At 35.4% G+C, this 25,616-nt stretch overlaps 1 protein-coding gene across 6 annotated transcripts in view; it reads left to right on the plus strand.

The window, feature by feature from the left end:
* The first annotated feature begins 134 nt into the window (after window positions 1–134).
* LOC124641179 (focal adhesion kinase 1) overlaps window positions 135–25,616 on the plus strand; it is a 155,399-nt gene continuing 129,917 nt past the window's right edge. For 2 of the 6 annotated variants that reach the window (XM_047179182.1, XM_047179184.1), the window contains exons 1-2: window positions 135–263; window positions 5,213–5,245. The gene's annotated coding sequence lies outside the window, so the exon portion shown is untranslated. Of the gene's footprint in view, window positions 264–676; window positions 798–5,212; window positions 5,246–13,107; window positions 13,359–25,616 lie in introns of those variants that run through there. The other 4 variants (XM_047179183.1, XM_047179177.1, XM_047179181.1 and 1 more) reach the window with 3 other exon arrangements.

Raw genomic sequence — 25,616 nt, forward strand, 5'->3', positions numbered from 1 at the left:
CCACGGAAAATTAAAATGAATTCACAAACTTCATTTTTTAAATATTATTTCAAAGTTGATAAATATTACAGTTTTCATCGAAAGTGAAAACTCCTCTCAGTTGACCTAGTTTTAAAAACGCAAATTTTGTCTATGTTCCTCCTATGGGTGTCAATAATTTCGATAGTGCTATAAACTTTTATTGTTATTGTTTTAATAAAGAACCAGTGTTTCCTATAATTGTACGCAATAAATAGTGTGATATAAGTTACAAATTTTAAAAGGTAGGTAACTCTTATATCATTAAGCATTTCTGCAAAATTCCAATGTTTCTTTGACGGAGCAAGTGTCACTTTTTTAGAGCTTGTATTTTAATGTTTTCTGTTATTTATTGTTTATAACGGAGCTCTGTTTACATGGTAACAAGTAAATAATCATATCTTAATATTACGCGTATGATATGTGGGTTTTTATTAAGGTTTTGTATAGAATAAAAGTGCATTGGAAAGGTGTCGCTTTCGACCGGTTTGCGGAGGCATAACATAGCAGGGTTACCGCCTAATCAGAGCCAATTAATGAGAGCTAACAGCTGGAATGACACGAGTAATGAGCGTTTATTGCTGACGCTGTGTGCTCGGCATAAATTGCGAAGCTAGTTACAAGTTTGCTGACATTAGTACTTTATTATCTAGCATAAACGACTCCTATCTAGCAAGTCGTCAGTATTTTTTACAAACATTCATACTACATTGGCGATCAAGTGTTATAGATAAAATATCAAATTAAAAAATATAGAAATAATTCTACCTATCATATAGGTGAGTTCCAATAAGTTATCTATGACCTGTAATTAGTTGTGAAACTTTCCCTATGTGTTTATTATTACATTCATATTTTTTCCTGTTTATTAAAATAGATACTTACCCATACTTTGTTCCTCAATTGACCACATAGAGGTGAAATTCAATAACAAAATTGGTATGTAATGAAATCTATCTTGTAGTCTGACTGAAGAAGATTTATTATAAGTAATTTACCTCTTATCTGATGGCATGCTCTTCAATTTTCCTTGATGGAAAGGGTTTTTTTATAGATTCAAAACCAATTTCTTAACTTTACATTAAATTTCTGTTCATTTTTCTCGCTAAATCTCAAGAATGACTGAACTGATTTGGCTTGGTGTGCAAGTTCAGCTAGTACTGAATATTTTGTGTTGGGAATTTCCAATGTATAGAAACCTTGTTGATCAGAAATTAATTTGGCTTTTATTTAGGTAACACACCACAAATTCAACTAAAGTTACCTAATGTTTTTGAAATGTACCTATAAAGTTTATAAATGATGATGATTTGTTTGTTTTGCATAATGAAAATAGATCATGACTGTTCAATGTGGTTAGTTGAGGAAAATTATGTAACATAACTATAATATAGGTAAGTAACATATAAACATTATGCTAACTTCTCAAGAGCTCTAGTATGGCAAAAGTCCACCACATAAACATCAGTTTTTTAATATCAACTGTTTTCTATGAATTTTCATGTTCAATTTTACAAGTTAACAGTATGCTTTTTGTCTGATCTACATATATAAAGTTATATACCTCCTGAAATATCTTTGGTGTATACTAATATTATTTGGTCCTTGAGTGAATCGGTAACTCCCAAAAATCTTAACTGATAAATTCCTTTTTATATGTGATATTGTATAATTCAACTTTTTGTAACCGTGCTAGATAAAGAATTATGTTTTGAAACATATAGGTCAAGTATTTATTTTATAGGTACAGGTCCAACATGTTTATTTAGAATGCATCTGGACACAAGAAATAGCTAGTTTACGAACCTACACAATGTTAAAAGAACTCACCATACCTTCATAGAAGAAATAATATACCTTAGCTATAACAAAAGGCGTCGTGGTGTGGTTCTCCGTTTTCCCGCCATACAGGAAAGTGGCAGCACTGTCGCGCGGGAAACGCTCGACTGTCTCACGCCCCTTTGTGATATCTTATTGTGATATATATACATATCTATTCTTATAATCTAATGACGCAATGGACAAATTCAACGAATGTAAGCCTCTCATCTAGCCTTTTTTAAAAATTGATTTGTGCTAAGTAGAAATAAGTCGAATTACGCAATCTGATTGTACTAAAAAAAGCCTGCTGATTACATTCATGTTCCTTTTCCGAATAAAACCGCGAACGGATATAAGAATGAACGTGTTTCCAGTTCGAATTTTGAAAATGCAACAAATCTATTTAGACTTGTCTGTGCCAATAAATCGGAGCCTTTTATCTAAACTGCCAATGAAAATGAATATTAAATGGCTGTCCTCTTTAGCGGGACTTAATTAACAATCTATAGCTGCACTTTAATTAAAATCAATACTGTTGTATAGTTTTTCGCTTCGTAGGAGACTTGAAGTTATGAATTTGCAAAAGGCTTCTGAGATTTATTAGTATTTCTTTGTGTTTTAAGATTTTATGGTAGGAAACCTTCGAGTTTAGTCCGAAACAACTGTTACGTTTAAAATAACATACTTAAGTCCCTATATCATGCATGCTGATGCATTTTCATACATATCTGCAAGTTGTAAAATAAAACTCGTTTGGCGTGCATACATTTACGTTTGCGTAAAAACTTGTCATGAATTCTCAATAAGGATTCAACCGCATTATTTGCTGTTGGTTATAATGTTTAAGTAGGGCTGATTGAAAAACGTTCCATTGACGCGTGCAGCATTTGCATAGTTTTAAAGAAAGCTTGACCTTATCATATTGCTAAATAAAGATCTTCGTATAAAACGTTTACGAAGAAAACATATAATTATGTTAACAAATTTTTCTTTTAATAAGTAGAAATGTGTGAATGCACCTATGCATGTGCCATCCAAACCCATAACTCGAAACTCAAATCTCCTAGGACCGCCATTCTCGATTTCAAAAGCGTTCCAAATTCGAAAACTTAATTTCTATAACTATAGTTCGGCCATTCAGAGAATGCGTTCCTGACACGTCGCGATTGAACTGACGACGTAACTTTGCAATGGCGTTGCAGTTACGATAAAAATATTTTTGCTGGTTGTTTACCGTTTTAACAATTGAGGAGCATTAAAACAACATTATTATATCAATAATCAATGAATGTTATAATTTTGTGCCAAACTGAGTGTCAAATAACTTGGTAAACAATATTTTTCTAAATCTATACTGCGCTATTACAAGGTTATGTCAGCGGTTTATATTTTGTAGTGCTGTGCTAAAAATAACAGGCAAGTATCGTAATCTGTTCTTATACAGTTATAATATAAAATAATACGTTTTGATTTTCTTTTTAAGAATTGGAAAATAATGGACTATAAGACTTAATTATAACGTTTATGAAATATAAAAATAAAACTATGACCAAACCGCATTTTTATACTTAGATTAAAAATGGTAACCTCAAATGGCGTTATGGGCCGCCATTTTGTGACGCTAAAACAGTCGTCCGTTGTCGTTTCGTGCGCATAGACCACGTTTTTCAAGTGTTTTCGATCTGTTTTTATTTGATTACCCGGCTTTTGTTAGACCGAGATATCAGGATTGATTCTGTTATTGATAATAATATAATTATACATGTAGGCGAAGATGATGATGAAGACACCACCTCCTCAAGCAAATCGGAGTCTGATTAATATTCTGTTCGCACATTCAATTCAATGTACTTGTAACAAAGAATAAATAAAACAATTTTATTATATGAATATTACCTTTTTTTGGTTTCCACTTAAATAACTAAAATATAAAACAAATGATTCCGCCAATTTAAAACGAAAATAATCTTAAAATAATGCGGCGGTTCATTTTGAAGGAACGGTAACGAACTCAGTGTTATGTTGTGCCCATCACTAGTCGTGACTAACTGATAGGTGTCAGGAACGCATTCTCTGAACGGCCGAAGTATAGGTTTTATATACGTCCTTTAAGTTTTTTTTTTATAATAAATACTGGCTGGTTGTATGAATGGAGTGCGAATCGTGTCGCTCGGTAGTCGGCGTCATTTCCGGCGACGTCCCGCGAAATGGACCAGGCTGGAAATGGGCCACCGGGACAACACTGCTTGACGTCAAGCTTTATTATTTATTTTGTGGTTGTTTGTTATATTTGAACGTAGTTTAGTCCAGTTGCGAGACTAGGTTGCCTTTTGTTTTAGGAGAATAAAATAGTGTTGCAAACTATTCCAAAGGCAACCTTTCGTAATCCACATTTTGTTGTCACTTTGAGACCAAACTTGACGGGTGTCGAAGATTTGCTAAGCCTTGAAGACAAAGGACCTAAAAACAGTCAAACCACTGGGCTTCGAGAATTTAGAAGCTAAAGACGAAGAGCAATTGAATAGTAAGTAATTTCGTAGGTGCTGAAAATCTAAACCAAGCGTGCTTCAGAATCTCTCTTTTGCCAAAATTATAAAATTTGGTTCCCGAAATCTTCAAACACGTAATACCTCGTGTCCTAGACTTAAATCAGATCACATCTAGCACTAAATTAAGAAACACTCCACTCCCATCATACACTAAGTTAAAGCACCCTATAATAATATTTGCCACATCTATCCGGTGTAATAGAAGTGTTTGGAGGGCACCTCAAGAAGTTTGCGCGGCCTTGTTTAGTCCTCGTTCAGTGGAGTGTCTGTCACCGTCTTATGACGGGGACTAATGGCGTGGCTTGTTCACGGGCTCTACAACAATATTGTGTTCCACAACTTGGGTACTGGGTAAAGAGGTTCTATACGTAGGTACATAACTTTCGATTCGGCTCTAATTTCTGAGTTGAGATGGTTGGTTTTCAGGATAATTATGTGACTCACAGACATCTTTCACATGACATACGGGAAAGCTTAGGAATCCCTAATCGCTACTGAATAGTACTGAACCAGTTTTTGTAAATCTGTCCAGGTATATTCCGAGATTGTAACTGTGCATCATCAAAAATAATCGTTGGTTATAAAACCGATTAGGTATTTTGTTGCGAAAATTAAACAACTGCCAAAAAATTACGCTTTTAATTTAGCCGAATCGCACTATGCGGTATCAATCCCAAAATCAAAATTGCTTTTTGATTACTCACCGATTATTGACTCTAAAACAGCATTAAATGTTTTTTACTGATAGCGAAATAATTAAGCTATGTTTTATCCTTCAGTTTATAACGCCAGAAATATTATAAAAGCTTTTTTATTTTCTGCAGGTGACATATTCCTGTAGCAACTCGGTGCAGTTGGTAAGTAAAAACATTTTTCATATTCATAATTTATAGATGAACAAGAATAATGGGGGCGTTTGAACAAAAACGCTTTTGCTCTTCTATGATTATTTTATGAGCTAGAAAACTATTAAAATTTGTTTTCGTACCCTGTTGTTCCGTTTTTCTAGTCCTGTTTACTATCGTAAATGTATTTTAGATTTTAGTATGTATAGTTTTAAGATCTTTCTAGTTTTTAAGTGTCGAGCAGTTTCTGCGCTGATGTATACCTACTATTAAACTTTTTGTTCTGAACAAGTCTTTAGCTATTAGATCTATTCACCACGTTACGCTCCATACATTTTTTCTTATATTTCTTTCGTCGTAGAATATCGCATAGCTTCCCGTTACGTATCTTCATTTCCAGTTGGTATATTGACAAGTATTATTGATATAAAGCTATTCACAGTCTACTGAACAACTGAACAAAGGCACACTGTGTCTTGAGACCTACTTATCGTTTTATTTCAAGAAATTCCAAGTCCTGAATAGAAATTCTTTAGAATAATCCGACTTATTTAACAGTGACAACGGGTTAATAAATACAGGGTCTTATTTTCATCTTCCCAGAAAGAATAATACTATTTAACTTTCTTAAGTTTCAAGCTAGCTTCCAAAAAATGGCCCCCAGAATCCACCAAAACACCCGCAACTTGTGCACTTAAAAGATTTGCCACAGCAACAAAAACATAGTCTAATACAATCCCAGTTCGCAATATCCAGCTGACTAGTTTGAAACTGCTGTAGTTTTTGCTCTGTGGCCTAGCCTGAAGCCAGGAGTTCTCGTAACCCTGTGTAATTAGGCGCCGACCGGCTAACCTATAAAAAGAGGGCACTTTAGCACGCGTGAGGCCAAGATTTCAGTATGGAAAAATAGGAGTTGAAATCATAGTCGAATTAGTGTAAGTAGTTTTGTGTTAGTTATGCTAGTAGGTAGAAGTATCTTAGAAGTCATCATCACCACACAGTTCTCTTCCAAAGATACAAAACTAATAAACTTGGATTCCTTAAGTTTCCAGATTTAGAAGAATACGAAAGAAAGCAAAAAGAAATTAAGCACTGAATGTCTTTAATCATTAGTTTAGAAGCCAGAAGATAAAACTTCTGATGGAGAAGATTATTGTGAAGATAATAAAAATAAACTTTTTTGATTGAAATAATTCCTTACATACATACTTTGTAAGTCTGTAGGAAGCTTGCCGGAAACACTGCTTAAATTCCATAAAATAAGCGTCATCATTCAGATATATCGATTAATCAAACTGAAATATTTTTTATTCCGATTCAAAATCGATTACAACAGCTGATGATCAGATATAAGTCACGCAGTTCTTTGTAACGCATTCGATTCGTCATAGATTCGATTCGCTCGGATAACTGTTATGAGACAATGTATCACCCGTTGTTTAGATTGCACTATTGTGATTATAAATGTGTGTGTGTGTAGGGTGAAAGCTGTATTTAATAAAAAAATGTGATCCCATTAAGCTTAGGGACGGGATATTGTTGATTTTTATCAACGAAATCCATATAGGGGTTGTAGGTCCAGTACCTTATATGGTTAAATAGTATGATTTTATAGTCTACTTGACGTGATCGTTTAGTAAGGTTTTTGAAGTAAAACGTTCTTGAACTACTGCAGTTTAAAAGTTAAAAAACTCTTCATAGACTACTAGACAACAAATTACCTTTTTCCAACAAACACTAATCTATTCTAGCTACTAAAACTTTAACTAATAATTTAATACGAATCTTTTCTATATCCTCTTCAAGTAGAACACTATCATTATCCGAGTCTAAAATTAATAATGACAGACTGCTAAACGGGTCTATAATTGTGAAGGTCCCTGATTGCACGGGTCAACGGTACATCGAATTATGTTACAATTAATGGACTGTGGTTCTTAGTCATCTGTTTGATTCTGAATGAGTACTTATTTGGTATATAGCTGTGGGATATATAACGTTGTATGTAGATTGTGTTATTATTTATCTGTTGGTATATTTACTGTGTGTTTGTATGTTATTCTCAGTGAATCACTTCTGTATACTTCATATGCATATCTAACAACTATCCCATGTTTTAAATGATACCTAAAGGAAAGGACACTGCCTTTATCTGGACAAATATTTATACATGTACAAGCTAAGTCAAGATCATGGTGAGGAAGCCAGTTCAGTTCAAGAGATCTGTCTTGTTTCTAAAACTACTCTGATACGTGATATGCTCCCGCTCTGAACTATGTACTAGCATTCAACGCATTTTAATTGTCCGTGATGACATCCTCTGCGACAGTCGACCTTGGTACGAACAAAGTGTTAAAAAATCTAGATAATTAAATGATCTACCTAGGTCATCACTTTGATTTTATTAGGTCATAAGTGGGTTGAGTGATGTGTGCTCCAATTGTAACTTATTAGTCAAAAAGCACATGAAAAGTTCTTAGTATTAATTTATTGTGTAAATGCACCGTTTGGTTTTCACCATTTAATCCTATTTTGGAAAGCGGCCGGCCAATTCGCATCTATTGGCACAGTTCCAAACTTGGGCTTTTTGACCGAACTTTTTGGTCACAATACTGCGTTGAACTTTTGTACGGAATCCCGACGCTTGAAATAAGCACCTGGAAAGCTTTTGAAAATAGCCCAACGTAGCCTATAATATGCGCTTCAATCCGAAAAGTTCCAGAAGTTTTTTGAACTCTTTTCAGGATACTTTTGAAAGTTGTATTAATTTTACGAAGTGACAATCATTTTTGTCAACAGTAAGGTGCTTAACCTAACCGCTATACTTTCTAGGTGGAAACATATACAGATGAACTGTATGAACTCTTTATTAATCAAGTCATTACCTGAAACATTATAACAGCGTCTACCAACAATAGTCTTCATTGTAGACCCATTCCCATCAAAAATGTATGCGAAAATAACTGCACACGAAGCTTTGTGTTCACGGTGACCTCATACTACATACTCATCAGTGTGACGATGTTATTCAAGTTAATCACTTTAATTACACTTAATACTATATTATACACAATAGTTCGCACGGCTTCTGCGTCCGTAACTAAGGCATTTAATGATACCGCGGATAACAGAACCTGGGATGTGTTGTCAATTGTTTTCGCAAAGTCGTAACGCCTTAATGATCTTAGCAAGGAGTTTGAGGCGCTGTATTTAGTCCCTTTTGTTTGTAAATGAATTAATGAAGTACCACAAACTCAGAGATATTCTTAAGCCTATAAATTAACAATGGTTTTGTAGATACCTATTGTGTATTGGATTATAAATGATTCCACATTAAAGATCTGTAAATTTTTGTAGTACCTATGTACTTACAGAATCGGGGAAGAAATTCACTATTTCTCCTATTCGCAATACAGGAAACTATAAGATAGGTGATTTTAGAATGATTCTACAATTTAGAGGTCCTTAAATTGTCAATATGACCAATAAATTACCCCAAAAGGCAATTTGAAGCACAATTTTCACTTTAAAAACACTTCTTATTTTCGTCGGAATGTTTTTACGCATCCATCTTCTTTGAACAATCTATGATCTCCACTCATTATTCATCACGATATGATGCAGCGGTAAACGTAGCGGTTGTGGTAGATTTGTGACCACTTCTTGCCATTTACCACCGTAATGAGTTATCATTACCACTACCTTATTACAAGATATAGCAGTATCTTGTGAAGCTGGGGAAAGTCTATGAAAAGTGTAGATTATGTTTTTATGGATTTTCGACGTGTAATTTAATTCCTTGTACTTATACCAAAAACGCGCATCGATCTATTCTACTATTCATTGGTCGACTTTAGAAAACGGTATACGTCAGGTTAATAAAGTTCCTCAATGTTGTATTTCTCGTAAAAAACATAAATCAAGTATTTCAATCATGCTCTGCCCCTGCTACACGTTTTACAGGCTTCTTCCAATTTGCTTTACAAACCCTGTCTACTATTTCCTCATTCCATCCTCCCGAGCTTCTTCACTAATATAATCAACTTTATTCGACCTCGTGATGACTGACGTTGCCAACTTAGCATAATTACATTTTCTTTGGCGCGAATAATTTTCATAATATCATAAGCCGTTAAAGAGGTGTACGATGTAAGTGTCTCTAGTGAAAAAAGATGGATGCTGGCAGTTAGGGCTTTATAGTGAAATGTGATGCTGTGGTTAACATAATGTGGTGCTCAGTGTAATGTCAGCATGTGGTTGAATTTAGTTTTAATGTGTAATGAGCTGCTCTATGCGTAGAATATAGCTATGGTCATTTAATAAGGATCTAAAATCTAAATGACCAATGATAGGTAATTACGCGATGTTTTAGAAATAATAGTTGTAAAGTGATTTGTAATGAAGAAAATATACCAAGATCAAAAAACTTTTTCGGAGCGTACTCAAGGTTAGCTAACAAATTTGAAAAAATAATTCAAAGTAAACTTAGTCGAACCTCGCCAGGTGGAGATTATCCAAGGGGTGGCTGCGATCCAATACAAACATCTACGTGAACCTTTAAAAAAGAAGTAATAAATTCTCAAGAACAGTGGGATTACGTGAATATTTTTACAAGAACTTCGATCAGGAATAAAACCGCCTAATCTACTTATTAAAACGTAATGGTGAGCAGCTGACGGTCCTTGTAGTTCGAACAATGCTCTCCATGTACACACATGCGTGATAGCTGTAGTAAAATAAAGCTTATAGCCTCGTTTTAAAGTGCACAATGCGATATTAAACTTAATGACGTGTGCTAAGGATACCCATAACACGACGTGATTAGACGCCGGCGAGCGCAAGAAAATTTTAATCATGCGTCATCGTGTTGGAGAACTTTGTTCTAATCATCCTGAACTTGAGGGCAAGAAATGTGTTGTGATTGATTTTAGTTATTGAAATATACCTCTAAATTAGAGACATATTCCTCTAAATTATCTAATTTCTGCTGTTCGCCTTTTTCTAGTTCCACGATGCAAAGCATTGCTTGGAACACCTAAAGGTACTCACATTTAAGTGGATACTTAAGCTGCCTCATTGTTCACTTCATTAGACTTTAAAAATGGCTTTTCCGCGAACATGCAACCTCCTACATTAGTTTGGTCCAGCATTCCCACGGCATGGAGGCATAGACCGGAACAGGTGAGCTCTTTTGCCAAGCATCGGTGCGGCGAGTCAAACGCTTTGTGCGAATCCAGACGACACGGTTTAAATGGCCTACACTAATTTACTATTGCGGTTAATGCGTTCTCGTAATTCAGTTTTGCTGAAACATGGCACAAATAACTCTGTTTTTGTTGTTGTATAGCAAATTAGTTATGTGGACTTTATGACAACAAGTCATATTAGATTACGAATGAAAGATGCAATGTGTGGCAAAGAACCATTTTATGACCTCTTATCGAAACCTTTATTTGGATGGTTAATTAATAAACTTATATCTGAGTAATTAAAATCAGTACCTATCTTGATGAAAATGTGAAATACCTATCTTGATGAAAATGTTTCTTATCAGGGCAACCAAATAGAAGAAGCCATTTGTGTAAAATTCTTAGGTATTACTATAGACAATAAGTTAACCTGGAAGCCTCACACTGAACAATTATGCAAGCGACTGAGCCAAGCTGCATATGCACTCTTTCAGTTGTCAAAAGTAGTCAATATTGAAACGCTTCTAACAGCGTATCACGGACTAGTTGGTTCAGTTCTACGATATGGGCTTGTTTTTTGGGGGCAGTCCAGTGATAGAGAACTTATCTTTAGGATGCAAAAAAGATGCATTAGGTCAATGTGTAAATTAAAAGTAACAGACAGTTGTGCGCCTTTTTTTAAATCTCTTAAAATTCTCACATTGCCATCATTATATATTCTCGAAACTGCATTATTTGTTAAAACTAACCAGGACTTGTTCACTAAACTGTCGGATGTCAGAAAAACTCCTATGCGAGCTAAATATATAAATCAGCTGTGTCACACGAGGTGTAAAACATCTCTCATGCAGAAAAGTTTCTTTGGCGTCGCCCCGCGAATCTACAATAAAATTCCCGATGAGGTTAAAATACTACCTCTTCATAAGTTTAAGAAAACATTACAAAAAATTCTAATTGAGAAATGTTTCTATACGGTTGATGAATTCTTAAACGACTAATTTAGATATTTAATTCTAGTTTTAATTGTAAAAATTTATTATTTTAATTTTAGTAAGTAGTTTAAACCATATTTGTACGTCTCACCATAGACAAAACATAGCGCACTATTTTAACTTTAAGATCTTCATTTTATTTTACACCTATGTTTTACAAATAATAAATACTTTGACTTTGACTTTGACTCTATGAGATTTGCCTTAGAGCTTAAACTAAAAAACAAGAAAAGGGAAACGACAAATGCCTTTATCTTGCAAGAATCTACAGAACCCATAAATCAACTGTCAATTCTATGTACTCATCTTTTTTGCTTTCCTTTTCAGGGATTTGTTAAATAAGCTTGAAATACATTATCTCTGATATTCGCAAAACCAAACAACCATTCGGTAATTACGGCTACGTATCTATTTTCTTGTGACGTTCCTTACATTTCCAATCTAAACAGAAATGCAAGTTAATATATTTGCAAGCGCAAAGGCAGCTAGTTTCCCCGTCAAATGTGAAATGTTTTGCAAACATGTAGAATGTGTTGTCAGTAATACGAGCCGTCTCGTGTTTGATATTGAAACAAGATCGTTCCGATTCGCCGACGATACGGGACGGAGGTATAAACTGATAGTAATGTAAGTATAGAAACTACCAACGGTTCGGTAATTGGATGGTTGGAAAGTTATGGGAATTTGTAGGTTTCTATCAAAATATCAGTCGCTAGAATCTGTGTTTTGGTATTTTAATAATGTTGAAGATTAACCGAAATCATTCGTCTTAATTTTAGAGACTGGTTGTCAAAATTATAACCAGGTTTACCTAGCTTTGATTGCTAATAAATATGTAGGTAGTATAAAGTTTCATATTGTTCATGTAGCATTAAAGGTCGTTAAACTTTACTAAAGTAAATATGAATCAAAACAAAATATAATTTATGATCCCATAACATAAAAGTTAGCGTAAATTTTGATCTGAAGAAGGCAAGGAGTTGACTCAATTGAAGGCGTCAGTTTATTATGCAAGTGATCCAGGTGTGGTGGCGTGGGCTGCAACAGTGGGTGTGCTCATATCCTTGCCATTCGGAAACAATCTGTAGCCATTCAGATTTTACCTTGTAATGGAACCATCGTCCACAATTTTATTATAAGTTCTCTTTCTGCAATATCATAACCTAAAAATTGCAGTGGCCTTGTATTATTTGTAATTAAAAACTCTTGCTTGCCACTTTGCAACATTTTAGCGCACCAAACACGTACAATTTAAAAAGAGCAAATTATGGTAAAAGGATTCCATATTTTTTGCGTTTATAGCCTGTTTATTGCACATGTGCCGCTAAAGTATCCGACTTTTATACGATTGCCTAATGAAATCCGAGATGCTGATGCGTTTCGTATCGATTTGCTTATTAAAATTACGCTTCGTTTCGAAATCGATTGGTGCGGGTGTTGTTGTCGGCGAAATTGTCAAAAATTTTCACATTGGCCGTTTTGGTCCAGTGACAGGAGCGGAGGCGGAAAGATCTGTTGTCCTGTTCCAGGAGCATCGATTGGCGTTCTCGGTTCATAGCAAGCGAAATGCGCCTTTGTGGCCTTGTGTTTAGGGTGGTTTCGCGTGCCTGTGCCGAGACTTAGGTCGTAAGGTTTCGGAGCGGTGCGGGCTCCACGCGGCCGGTCGCTCGCCGCAGTGCCACGCCGGTCGCCGGCACCACCGCCCGCGTCACTGCATCCCCCCATTCGGGAACATTCGTTCGATAACAGGCGTCGCGTTGCGGTAGGTTTCGTATGACGAACGTTCGCCGAAGGTTTCGGCATCCGTGCGAGAAACAGTGTTTAAAAATGTATATTACCCAAATATGACAGTGTATAAAGTGCTGAATTTTTGTACGTCGCATTTAACGAAGTTAGTGCATAGTTTAGTGAGTGTGTGATGAAAAATCAAAGTTTTACGCATTGGTTTGTCTTAAGTTTTCAGTTGGTTCCACACAATAGCTTACATTTCCCCGTTGATTGAGTTTAATGCCTGACTCATGAGAGTTACGAGATAAATGTGAGTTTAAATCGGAATCCGTTCAAATGGAATATGTACTTTTGGCCAAGTTCCCAGGATTCTGGTAATTGAATAAACCCGTGTATTTCGAAAAACGTTTTCGTAAGCTGAATCGCTTTCGAAGCTTTAAGTTTAGAACATCGTGTTTGAGGACGTTTGTTTAAGTTTTCGATGTCGAGGTGATTAGTTTCCAGAGGGGATCGTTTGTGGTTTATTTTCTTAATTAATTGCTTGTTTGACGAAGGATCGAATGTTTATGGCGTTTCTGAAAACTGGCTTATAAAGCTTTTTACTTCGAACTCTATATTTGAATGTTCAATTGAATTGAAACTATGTTCGCTGAGCTAATGATTTATGTATATAGAGCATATTTATAAATGTGATATTTTAATTGCTAGGTATTTATAAATAAATTAACCTTACTACACAAGGAAAATGGTTGGACACTGAAGTAATTCCATGACAATTTAGATGAGCATATTATTTTTATAGACGGCTAGTTTCCAAAATTAACCAAAATAATCTCCGTATTTTCCACTCAAAAAACTTCAACAGCAATTTGCAATTTTTTTGCGAAGTAGAGATATTAACGTAAACAATATGGCGGCGTGATAAAGGTATTATTATGTCAAATTATCCAACGATTTCTACAGAACTTAACCATAGAGGTTGTTGCCATGTAGGCGTTTTTATATGGACATTTAGAGTAGAATCTAAGTCTTGAATTTTAGTATGTGTAGATTTATTATAGAAACATACACCTTCTTGGCACTTGGGTATAAATACTGACGCGCAAAGGTTAATTTTAAGCAATTGGATGTGTTACATTACATGACTTACATTTCAAACTTATATTTCCACTGAAAATGTGGTCTCAACCAATCGAGGCAGGGTGAGATAATCGACTTTTGTATTGTCGGAAGTTAGAATAAATGTGGTCTATATTATAGGTTTATTACCTTTACCTATGAACGGACTAATTTAAATCATAACAGACGACCTTGTTACCTTTGTTTTTTCCTTTTTCTCGAACGTTATCGCTCCCGTATGCACATTACAGCGTTAATTAATAACAATGATTTATCCTGTAGCTACTCTGTCATAATGTGTCACGTCCATGTTATCTATAAGTAAAGGTGCTCACAGACTTACTGGAATCCAAACTCTTGTATCGATTTTAGAATCGAAAAGAATGCTTTGAGATGACCGCTCTATTATATTTGACGGCCATAACTCTGGCACGTTGTAAAAACTCGATATGAAAGTCATAAAGAATATTTCTGATCATTAATTATCTCGATTCATATAAACGTCTGGTATTTTATGGCGTTTTATTAGAAAATTCCATCAATCAATTTCAATTAGCTTTTCAATTTTTGATGATTAATGATTTGGTATACGATTTTGTAACGTGATCGTATCTTATGAGGTTTCTAGTCGTCAAGTTGTCGAATTTGATGGTACGTCGACTATCATTTAATAATGCGCAACTATTACAAGTTTCAATTATTACTTCTTAAATTTCAGTCTCTCTCTCAATGATATATTCTGAAAATTAGTAGCGTATGACACCGTCAATGTATCGATTGTCAAAGTACCGGTAATCATCTGCAGTCGCCTTTATAATATTGTAGGTCGAGTCTTTATATAGAAACAATTTGCTAAGTATAAATTATACTAGGTAGTAGGCTGGCACGAGTTTTGTTATTGAACTCATTGGGCGACTACCGATGTGATTAACCTAGCGATAAATTGAAAAACATTCAATCGTTCATTGATATTTCAATAATTTTATAGTAGGTTATAATAATAATGACTGCTACTGGCGTATGATAGTGTTAATTAATAATTATGAAAGCTGCAAGTATTGTTCTGTTGCGTAAATTGCAAACATGTTTAGGTACGTAGGTATACGTGAAAGCGTAGTAGACAGTTTTAAACGGACTTCCCAAAAAGGACAAGGTTCTCAATCCAGATGTACATAATATATATGTACCTACTTATTTTTTATGAATTTAAAACTGAAGTGAACATTATACTTATATTTTCCGAAAAATAATACTGTGAATATTTTGGGAGATCGGCCAAAATGATGAAATTAAACGTGAAAACTTTGCTTATAATAAAAATATAGCAGCATATCGTGGGACGAACATAATATACACTGTAAATTGTAATGTCCCGATTATTACTCCAATGTATCATGTTTTTCAGTAGCAAACCGCGTACTCCCGCCGCGGGTCATTGACCTCGCCGTATGATGATACAAATATCGCGGCTTAGTACCTAGGTTCAGTTTTAATTATTCCAGGCTATTTTTATCATCACTTGTACTACTATTAACTATTAAAAGGCTCGAATAGGTCGTAAAGTTTTCATAGCTATAACCATGGTCATATAATGTTTGACAGCTGTCATGTTGACAGTTCATACTTCGTTTGTTTTTATTTTGACATCAAATATTGTTGTTTGATCTTCCGGATCTTTGTTGTGTAATATTTATCTGTAACTAAAGTACATAAATGGTTTCATAACGAAACAAATACTTAACCCCTTTAATATTTAAGTACGCAATACTCTCGAATTCATTAATCAAAATGCTAAAACAGTATTAATATTCAAACAATAAAGTTTTACAGCCTACGGTGTTGTTGACTGGCAATCTCTGCCATTACTTAATTGTATTCTAGGCTCGGAGGCAGACCATCTTTAGCGCGTTTATTTACTGTCTATGGGTGGCGTCCTTTTTTAAAAAAAAATCTGTTTCATAAGATTTAATGGTATTGATACTTATATGGATTGAACATTAAGAGCCCTCATTGTGTTATATTTTTAGGACTTATCAATTAGATTTCTCTGTCCCTACCGACAACATAAACGTACGTTTTTCTTAAAATAACTATTCACTAAGTATGAAAATTTGCAAACAGTTGTAAGAAAACCTTTATGGGGCCTTAGACCACCTACAAGCTTTAGAAGACTTCATAAATATCTTACCTTTGCTTTTATGATAATAAAATACCTTTATGTATTTGCTATAATGCCGTAGTAGGTCAAATAAAATTCGCATGACAGTTACCTAACCCTAAATTGCGCGAAACGAGTTTTTAACGCTATAACCGCTTCAGGCGTTAAAGTAACCCTTGTGGGCCTTGACCGGACTTTATATTGGTAACGCTTTTATTTAGGCTGTTGATACTCGCATATTATTTTAATTACAATTAATTTTTGTATGTCTTTCGAGCTTTAAGTTCATAATAAACATAGGTTGGTTAACCTTAACTGCGATATTTTTATGTTCTTTTCGGAGGAATTAAAATAGCTACTCTCTCAGACGCCCAAGACATTTAATATAGAGTAGGTATAGACTATCAAAATTACATAACATCAACAAACAAAACGTCTTTCATTATGTCAAACTGTCTTGTGAAGCTCTCAAGGCCTATTGAAATTAATATTAATAACACAAAAGGTATTAGTACTTCCCATCTCCCGGCTTAACGTATTATTAGCTAATATACGTTGATGAATCATTCATGATTGTTACTCTCGGTTCTAAAGCATGGTTCAGACGAGACGTGGGCGCAGGCGTGATCACAAATCCGCACAGATTATAATTGTACCTATATAGCAATTAGCTATTTCGTCTATATGTATCTATAGTTCCTTTCATTTACGTACATAGGAAAGAAACTGGACTTATAAGAAATTTTGTATTGCTATCACCTCATCGATTTTTCCATGTTAACGTGACATGGACATTTATGATGTAAAATGAGCATGTTTAGATTGGTACATCTATGAAAAAGGTTGTAATGATAATTTAAATGAAAAACAAAACAAACAATGCAAAATAAGATATCGTTGTTTTTGGGACCCAATCTAATATTTATCTTCAAACCCGATTATTATTAAGGCCTTATCTACTTATACCATCCCATTAAAAACGGACCAAAATAAATTTCCAATTTCATTGACCCCTTAGGCAGGACTTCTTAAGATAACATTATCAAAATTATCGTCGTAATCACTCAAGTGACTCATATCCACTTACATATACATACCTACTACATATTTGTTTGTATTATTACCCTTTATATGTGCGAAGAAGAGAAAGTAGGTATTACTGTGGTATCACTTTACCTAATTGAAGTGGCAAACACACCTAACCTGCCGGTTTCGGGCTTGGCTAATTATAAGTTGTTTACGTGAGTTTATTCAGACGCCCAAAATATGTTTACGAAGTAAGGCGAGGCACTAAATTAATTCAACATCATTATTTTCGTTTTGTTGAAGTAGGTAATGATGTAGGTACTTATATAGTCTCCCATACTTCGTTCATGTATGTACCTACCTATCTCTGCAAACGTGATAAAATAAGCCACGCTACATAGCTCGCAACTACGCTGGCTGGCTATAAACATTGCGGTGCCACATTTGCATGACAACGGTCGGTTCGGCGAGCCCATTCAACTGTGTCTGTACGTCCAAATTGAAATTCGGCCTTCGTCCTTAGCCCTCACAAACAAGACTATAGCCATTTTTAGCCTTCGGTCCGGCGGGCGTGACATCATCGGAATTAATGTCAGAAATGCAGTTATTTACGTCGAAATAACAACGGATTACTGTGTCGTAACGATTTTTATGTTATTTTCCTACATGCGTAATACGGCCTGAATTATTGAAAATGGATTACTCGCCAATATGATTTTTGGGTATATTTCTCTGAGTTTATAAGTTCATCGTACTCTGATCATCACGTTGTTGCTGATGACAGCTTTCCTGTATAGGGATAATTTGATTAAACTTCCCTTTAATTTAAAAGAAGAAATAAGATACGAAAATCCAATAAATATATTTCAAAACATGAATGAACAATGCTTTTGTAAGTTCCCACTGTAGACTCTACAGAGATTAAAGTTTGATCGGACTGTAATCCACAGGATTCAATGTATTAGCAGAGCAAGGTAAAATCGTCTGAAGATTTTCTTTGTAAACTTTGCGCAGAAAATTCTTTGTCGACAGTTGCTGCGAGAATTCGTGGCGTGAATTTTGCGCTCATGATGAAATAATAATTTTCATTAATTCTTGTCTGTTCCACTTTTCGGCTCAATTGCCATTTAGTTGAATGATCCAAACGCTAAATTATAATTAGTCTTGGTAAGTTCAACGTCGGATAAGCTACGGCTATTGGGCCGCTTTCGGATCGCTAGATTCTCAGCTATCTGTAAATCAGTTCTGTCGCCGTCGATAAGCCGGCTACAAAGGTTGTCTTGATAATATAGGTATTTGTCGTTTGCGATCCCCTTCGACCTTTCGTTATCTGTATCTATTGCCGGCACGAATTTGCATGTGAACAGTCATCGGATTGGATAGAGCGGCACGCTTTCGATGTAAAGGCGTGACCAACAGACATGCTCAATATGTTCTATTCAATATGAAATTTCGCTTTTAGTTACAATGTTTGAAAGTATGTCAGCAAAATACCCGGAATTTTTAGCTCATTTAGCAAATGGCATGTTTCCTCAGTGAGCACGGGACTCGCGTTTTTGTTAATGTTCATCTTAAACTTCGAAATTGCCACATAATTGTGGCACTTACAATATTAAAACATTTCTGGGATAAATGTGGCCATTTTGTTGGTTACGCAGGTGAGAATTAAGCTCGTTTCCGCCGTGACAAAGGCTTCGTGGAACTACCGTTTTGTTTCCTGCCCCTGATTCTATAGTAATGAGCATCAGTGTTCACGTCCGCCCTCTGTAATTTGCTAATTATCCCCAGACTTGCGAAATTGCCCTTTAGCGTCCCACTTTTACTGCTATTTAAGCTATCGTACTACAATGTTCCAGGAATGGTCTATCGTCCTTTAATATCTGTCCACATTGATAATCGTGCAGTCCTAGAAACTTACTAACGAGCGAAATAACGGTATTACGGCTGTACGTAAATCTAGCTATTGGCTTCAGACTGATAGCATCTGTACCAATTGTGCTCACCATTCCCACGTACCTTCTACTGGGGAACATCTGGTCTTATTATATTCGTTTCTAGAAGTTTCATACAACGTTCCAGTGAAATATGCAACGGGTTGCGAAATTCGACGGCTCAAAGTGGAAAAGTAAAAGATGCTTTTCGCAGATGAATTTTTCAACGCCTTTCGGATGCATATTGAAATAGCTTTGAATTCACGCTTTCTTCCAAAACTGAACCTATTTGAAGGTGCAAACGTAACTTTGTTAGCAATAAAAGTTATTTTGCATTTAGATACCTTTGGTTCGTTTTCATTACTTAACATGCCAGATCTTGGAATTGGTTTTTTATTGAGAGGTGGCAGTTTCAATAACAGGTAATGTTTACCACACGTGGAAGTAAGTTCAACCTTTTTAGATAGCATGTCTGATTGCTTGACAAGGGTTTACAGGGGCACCAAGTGATTGGCTCTGTTTTGGTCAATAAACTGATTTCGTATCGTGATTCAGGAGTTCTGTTTGCGTGTAATGTGATATTTAAAAGAATATGTTATGGTATTGATTTTGGTTTGTTTGTAACTTTGTTTTATCAGAAAAGAAATCTGTAGGTATAAGTAGGTACCTATAGTATTTTACTTGATTTTAATGCTAAGTTGCTTTGTTCGATATTGTATGAACATCATGATCACGACTTGTGAAAAGACATAAATTTTTATGAATTTAAATAACTTTCGCAGTTAAACAGAGACATTTAAAATTACTTAGATTACCTATGTAACGATAAAATCATCAATATATGTATTTGAATTCCCTGCTCCAGTTTTAGCATCCATTTTAAGCCAATAAAAGGTAGAAATAAAACCCTTCAATAGCGAAGAAGCTACAAACAAACGCCTCAAGTTAATAAGATGTTCGGAACTAAAAAATAAAAACTTCAAACCAATATTTTCTTTGCCTTCATCAAAGAGAGCGTTTATTACAAGGTTTCTCAGCGAAGTTGCTAGACTTCGTAATGTAATTACACATAATGGGTGGCTAGGTACCCGAGATAGTGTGTCTAGACTGAACTGAAGAATTGCATTGAAATTGTCACGGTTTCATTTGTGCTGATATTTTGATGCGATTAAATAATTTTGTAAACGGAAAAAGAACCTAATCCAATTTTTTTGTGCATTTACAAACTTGAATAAAAAATTAAATACTGAAATAGTCTACAATTTGGTTTGACATTAAAGCCTATAACAAAAAAAAAACATAAATAAGCTTTATGGTCGTCGCTACATTTTTCCACCAGTCCCTACGGCTTCATAGCTCTATATTACAGGTTATGTCTACGTAATCGGCTAAATCTTTATCCCCAAGCATTAGTTTACAAACAAGAATCTGCTAACAAGTCCTATTACGTATGTAAATCCGATTCCCTTTATTTTTACTGACCTGAGCAAAATTGCTGGACACGTTCTCCAATTTTGAAGCTACGTCGTGCCAAGTGTTGGTTCGTTCAATGCAAGCTGTGGACTGGTCGGGAGCATAGACTAAGGAACATCTAGTAGGAATGGGAATTCTTTCGTTAAGTTTAAAAAGAAAGTAGAAGAATTTGAAGATGCTTGTTGGATTTTTGTATAAGAAAGATGGTTCTTGAAGTTGTGAAATTTAAACAACAATAGACTACGCGGTATGGGTTTCGAAATGTTGGGATGTCTTTAGATAAAGATTAGGTACTATTGGCATACCTTCTGTTGTTATTATGTATGTACTCTTAAGGCATATATTTCTTATGATGTATCCTAGAATACTATTTTAAATTCCACTAACTTAGTCAAAAAGATACTTTTATAACAGAAAAAGAAACATGTACCTAAAGCTTATCCAATTGGCTCTCGAACTTTTTATTCACCGATACACACTTGCCATCTGAAGCACCCAGCTCATCGGAATCACGCCCGCCGAGCACGTGCGTACCAAATAAAGAGAAATGGTGCAGTATACAGCTTTATTAATCATGGTTTTGCTGTCTTATCGTTTATTGTGCAAACATCACGTGGCCAACGCTATAGGAAACGTTTTATTCTCTAATTAAAGCACTATTGTTTTGTTTGTAGGGACACTATAGTTCGGCCATTCAGAGAATGCGTTCCTGACACGTCGCGATTGAACTGACGACGTAACTACATTCATTGATTATTGATATAATAATGTTGTTTTAATGCTCCTCAATTGTTAAAACGGTAAACAACCAGCAAAAACATTTTTATCGTAACTGCAACGCCATTGCAAAGTTACGTCGTCAGTTCAATCGCGACGTGTCAGGAACGCATTCTCTGAATGGCCGAACTATAATTGGTCTTTATTTAGTAGCGAGTGGATGTTTATGTTCTAAGCTTGTAATTACCTAATTCGGTGCTGTATTCATTTTCTGAATAACGTTGGTTATTTGAAAACTAGGTGTTTCCATCGGATTGACCCGTGTCTAAAGGTACTTACTTACCGCACTCGGGATAAAGAGCCTTGCCTAGCCTATCCTCGATAATTGGGCTATCTAACACTGAATGAATCGGATCGTTCCTAAGATTAGCGACTTCAAACATATATAAACATCTTCAGCTTTTAATATAAATTAATGAAGACGATTTGTCTTGTTTTTGTTAGCAGAGCTACAACTGCCCCCTGAAAGAAAATCTTAGAAGAATAGACGTTTTCCACAGCGAAAAAAAAAGAACAGCCTAAGTCAAACACAAGATTCACCGTTCTCTAAAGTCTAAAACGTTAGTACACATCTAAAATGGAGTTCACTAAACCTATTACAGAGTTTTGTCTTACTTTTTGGTCGTTCCGTACACGGACCGGAGCTCAGCACGGTTGGTATTCGATCTATCGAGACGCCGCTCCATCGAGTCATCCAGGAAATGAATTTAAGAAGAAACTCAAACGATTCTCTGCTTCAAATCGAGTTGAGGATCGAACAAAACGTCTCGAGTACCTAGTCTAGGGAATGCGTTGTTTTTTATTACATTAGTATCAAGCTTGGAGTGTCTTTTTTATCTCTGTTAATCGAAAACTCAGTTTTATTTTATCAGGAGTTGACGTCTTTAAAAAAAATACGCAATTTTTTTTTTAGATAAATACCTTTTAAACTTGTGTCTCTTAAGCACGTGAAAAACTTATGTGTGGTTTATTGTAATATCACCACAAATCTTATTTTTTTTTCGTTAGTATTCAATGAAAGGCTTTTCTCTGTTACAGCCTTTTTACTCTCCCACTGCTGGGCACAGGCCTCCTCTCACAAGGAGAAGGATTGAGTATTGATCACCACGCTTGCTCAATGCGGGTTGGTGATTTCAGACTATATAGTCCAGGTTTCCTCAAGATGTTTTCCTTCACCTTTTTATCAGCCATTGGTGTCCAAGATATACTTAGAAAGTACATACAAACTTAGAAAAGTTGCATTGGTACTTGCCTGACCTGGAATCGAACCCACACCCACATACTCGAGAGGTCGGTTCTTTACCCACTAGGCCACCACGACTTTTATCTAAATTACATTTGAAAGGCTTTTATCAAATAATAAAAAAATATCCTCAAACTGAGCAATCAGGTCCCCAGAGAAAGTTCTCTTTTCATAGCTAATAAGTTCCATCGTTCGTCTATGGTTCAGTGAGGTAAGTTAAGCGCGTTCTCACTGTAGTAATTACGACAAATTGCTACCATTGTGCTCCACCATTCTACCGATTACGCAGTGCTGCGCTGCGCTGTCCTAATGAAATCTTGCTTGATTTCTTTATTTGTTTGCGGGATGGGATCACATTTTAAATGGTTCTGTCTCCCGCTTTGCACTGTGTTACGGTTGATTGTCGTTTGTTTAATTTTGAATAAATGTAGTAAGACTGTATATTTTTGTTAGAGAGGTATTTGTTACGGAAGTATTACTTAACAGCAAAAATATTATGATAAACTTAAGCAGGTTCCTATTATGTTTTTAACTGTCTAAAAATATATGTTTCTGGGAACACCTAACTTAGTTGGTTTGATGAAAACCTGTAAGCAGGTGATATCAATTAATATTAATTAAACATCAGAACACTCCGTCCAAGCAATAACGCCACATCATCAGTCCATAACTCATATTTCCCTGAAGATATAATAAACAAATTGAACGGAACAGCTCTTGAAAGCACCAATTAATCCAACAATAGCACTTGGACGCCGCGTAAATTAACAAGGCCAGTTGGCATTGTTGGTCGAAGTGGCCAACTTTTCGATGGCAATCCATGAGGCTCCTGAATGAAAAATGTTTCGGCCAATGTTTGCACAACGATGCTCGTTTAATGGTGGCTCGATAACAAAATGATGGTTGTTTGCAGTTTTACATGTAAACTTGGATTAAAGTGTTCAATTTTTGCGCCGGCCGCCATTTTTGCGTTTGATTTATTGCCCATTTTACCGTGTTACACCAGCTCGTAGTTGATGTTACGGCTAGAATTGTGATATTTTGGAATCTATGAATTGTTCAATTAACTGTCTATAATATTTTTATTCGTAAGCTCATCAATAATTTGTCCCGGAAAGATTAATTTACACTGATTTGATCAATATTTTCAAGTTATTATGGATTTTATTTCTGTATTGTCCATAGAATTGACCCTCATTCAATTAATTGAGTACTTCCTGTGTTGTGGTGACCATAAACTTAATGTCTGTCACTTCTATTAAATAAATAATACTTGCGTGGGGAGGCAGAAACTGTGTAAATAGACAGGATTTTTTAGGAACCCTGGTTATTTTTAACTGTAGGTAATATATTTTTGATGGAAACTTAAATCTCAATTAATACTTTTAATTTTTATGTCAAGTAAAGGCATTTTAAGTATAAAGCTGTGCGATGAAGTTCTCATTAATCTTATTCACAAACGCCAACGCGTTTCCTGCATGCTAGCTTGCGGGCCAGGCTTCATAAATTTGCCATAACTCTGGTTACGTAGCATGCAGTCTTCTGCCGGATTAAGCCCATATTTTTCGTGGCAAACGTGCCGTATCAGACTATATCCTAGCTCGCTTTTCACCCTATATATGCTACATATTTTGTCTACTTCGCGAAGGCCCTGTTACATTTACTGATTGCTACTTCACTTTTGAAATTCAACCTGCATTTCGTCATATTGTAGACTTCATATCCCTCTCTATTTCGTCTTCAATAAAGTTATGTTTAAATTGAATTTTCATGCCTTCAAGTTCGGTAGCAGCTGTCTAAAGACTGTGCGTGACAGCTGTGCTTGCAGTATGCAGTCAAGTTTTATTGAGACTAAAAGTTCGAATGCACCCGTCTAGAAACGGCCAGCAAGCTTGTTTAACGATGCAAACTTATAAGACAAACTGTCTGCATGGAAGTGAGACATGACTTACAATAACTCATTTATTGGAGTAAAATGAGTATCTAAATGTTGTAGACAGCTGGGTGAAATTAGTATTATATCTAGGCCATCACAATCACCACAACAGTTTTTAAGTCTTCTCTTATTTATTAAATAACATCTTTGTAAGATTGATCCTCGATACGATAAAAAACTTAACGATCCCTTTTAGACACACTTTTGAAATCTCAGTCAAAAGGCCTAGTCATAGTCTTTCAGTCTTATTTATTGCCTCTTTTCCCAAAACCACATTAAATAATAAGAGGGTCACAGAATTGAAACTGATGTGTGTTTATTTCTATGGTTACTGCAAGAATTTATCTCGCTTAATAACAACTAGTTTAGTGTGGCGTGCTACCACAAATATGAAAGCAATTGTGGCACTAATCGCCCCGGGCGGCGCCGCCGTTGCGGGATCCTAACATAATACATTTTCTTGATCATATTGCGTTTTTATTTACTCCACACGTTTTCTCGGCAAATAACTCTTAAATTGTACCTATATGTGGCGACAGTAATTGTTTGGAAAAAATATAGCTACACACGTTTCCATAATTTTATTGTATATTTCTTGGTTTTTTTGGAGGAAATATGCTTCAAATTGTCTCTTCGTTCATTAGTGCTCAACAGCTTGTGTCCACCCATTCATATTAATATCTCTGATGCCAAGAGCACACTTTATTTTTGTTCTTTAATTGGTTCAATAATAGTACAAGATATGTATAACCAGGTTACGCTACGCTGTTAGGAAAACAGCTTGCTATTCCCATTGCATCGTCAATTTCAA

Source organism: Helicoverpa zea, chromosome 22 (assembly GCF_022581195.2).
Source record: "Helicoverpa zea isolate HzStark_Cry1AcR chromosome 22, ilHelZeax1.1, whole genome shotgun sequence".
Classification (NCBI taxonomy): Eukaryota; Metazoa; Arthropoda; class Insecta; order Lepidoptera; family Noctuidae; genus Helicoverpa; species Helicoverpa zea.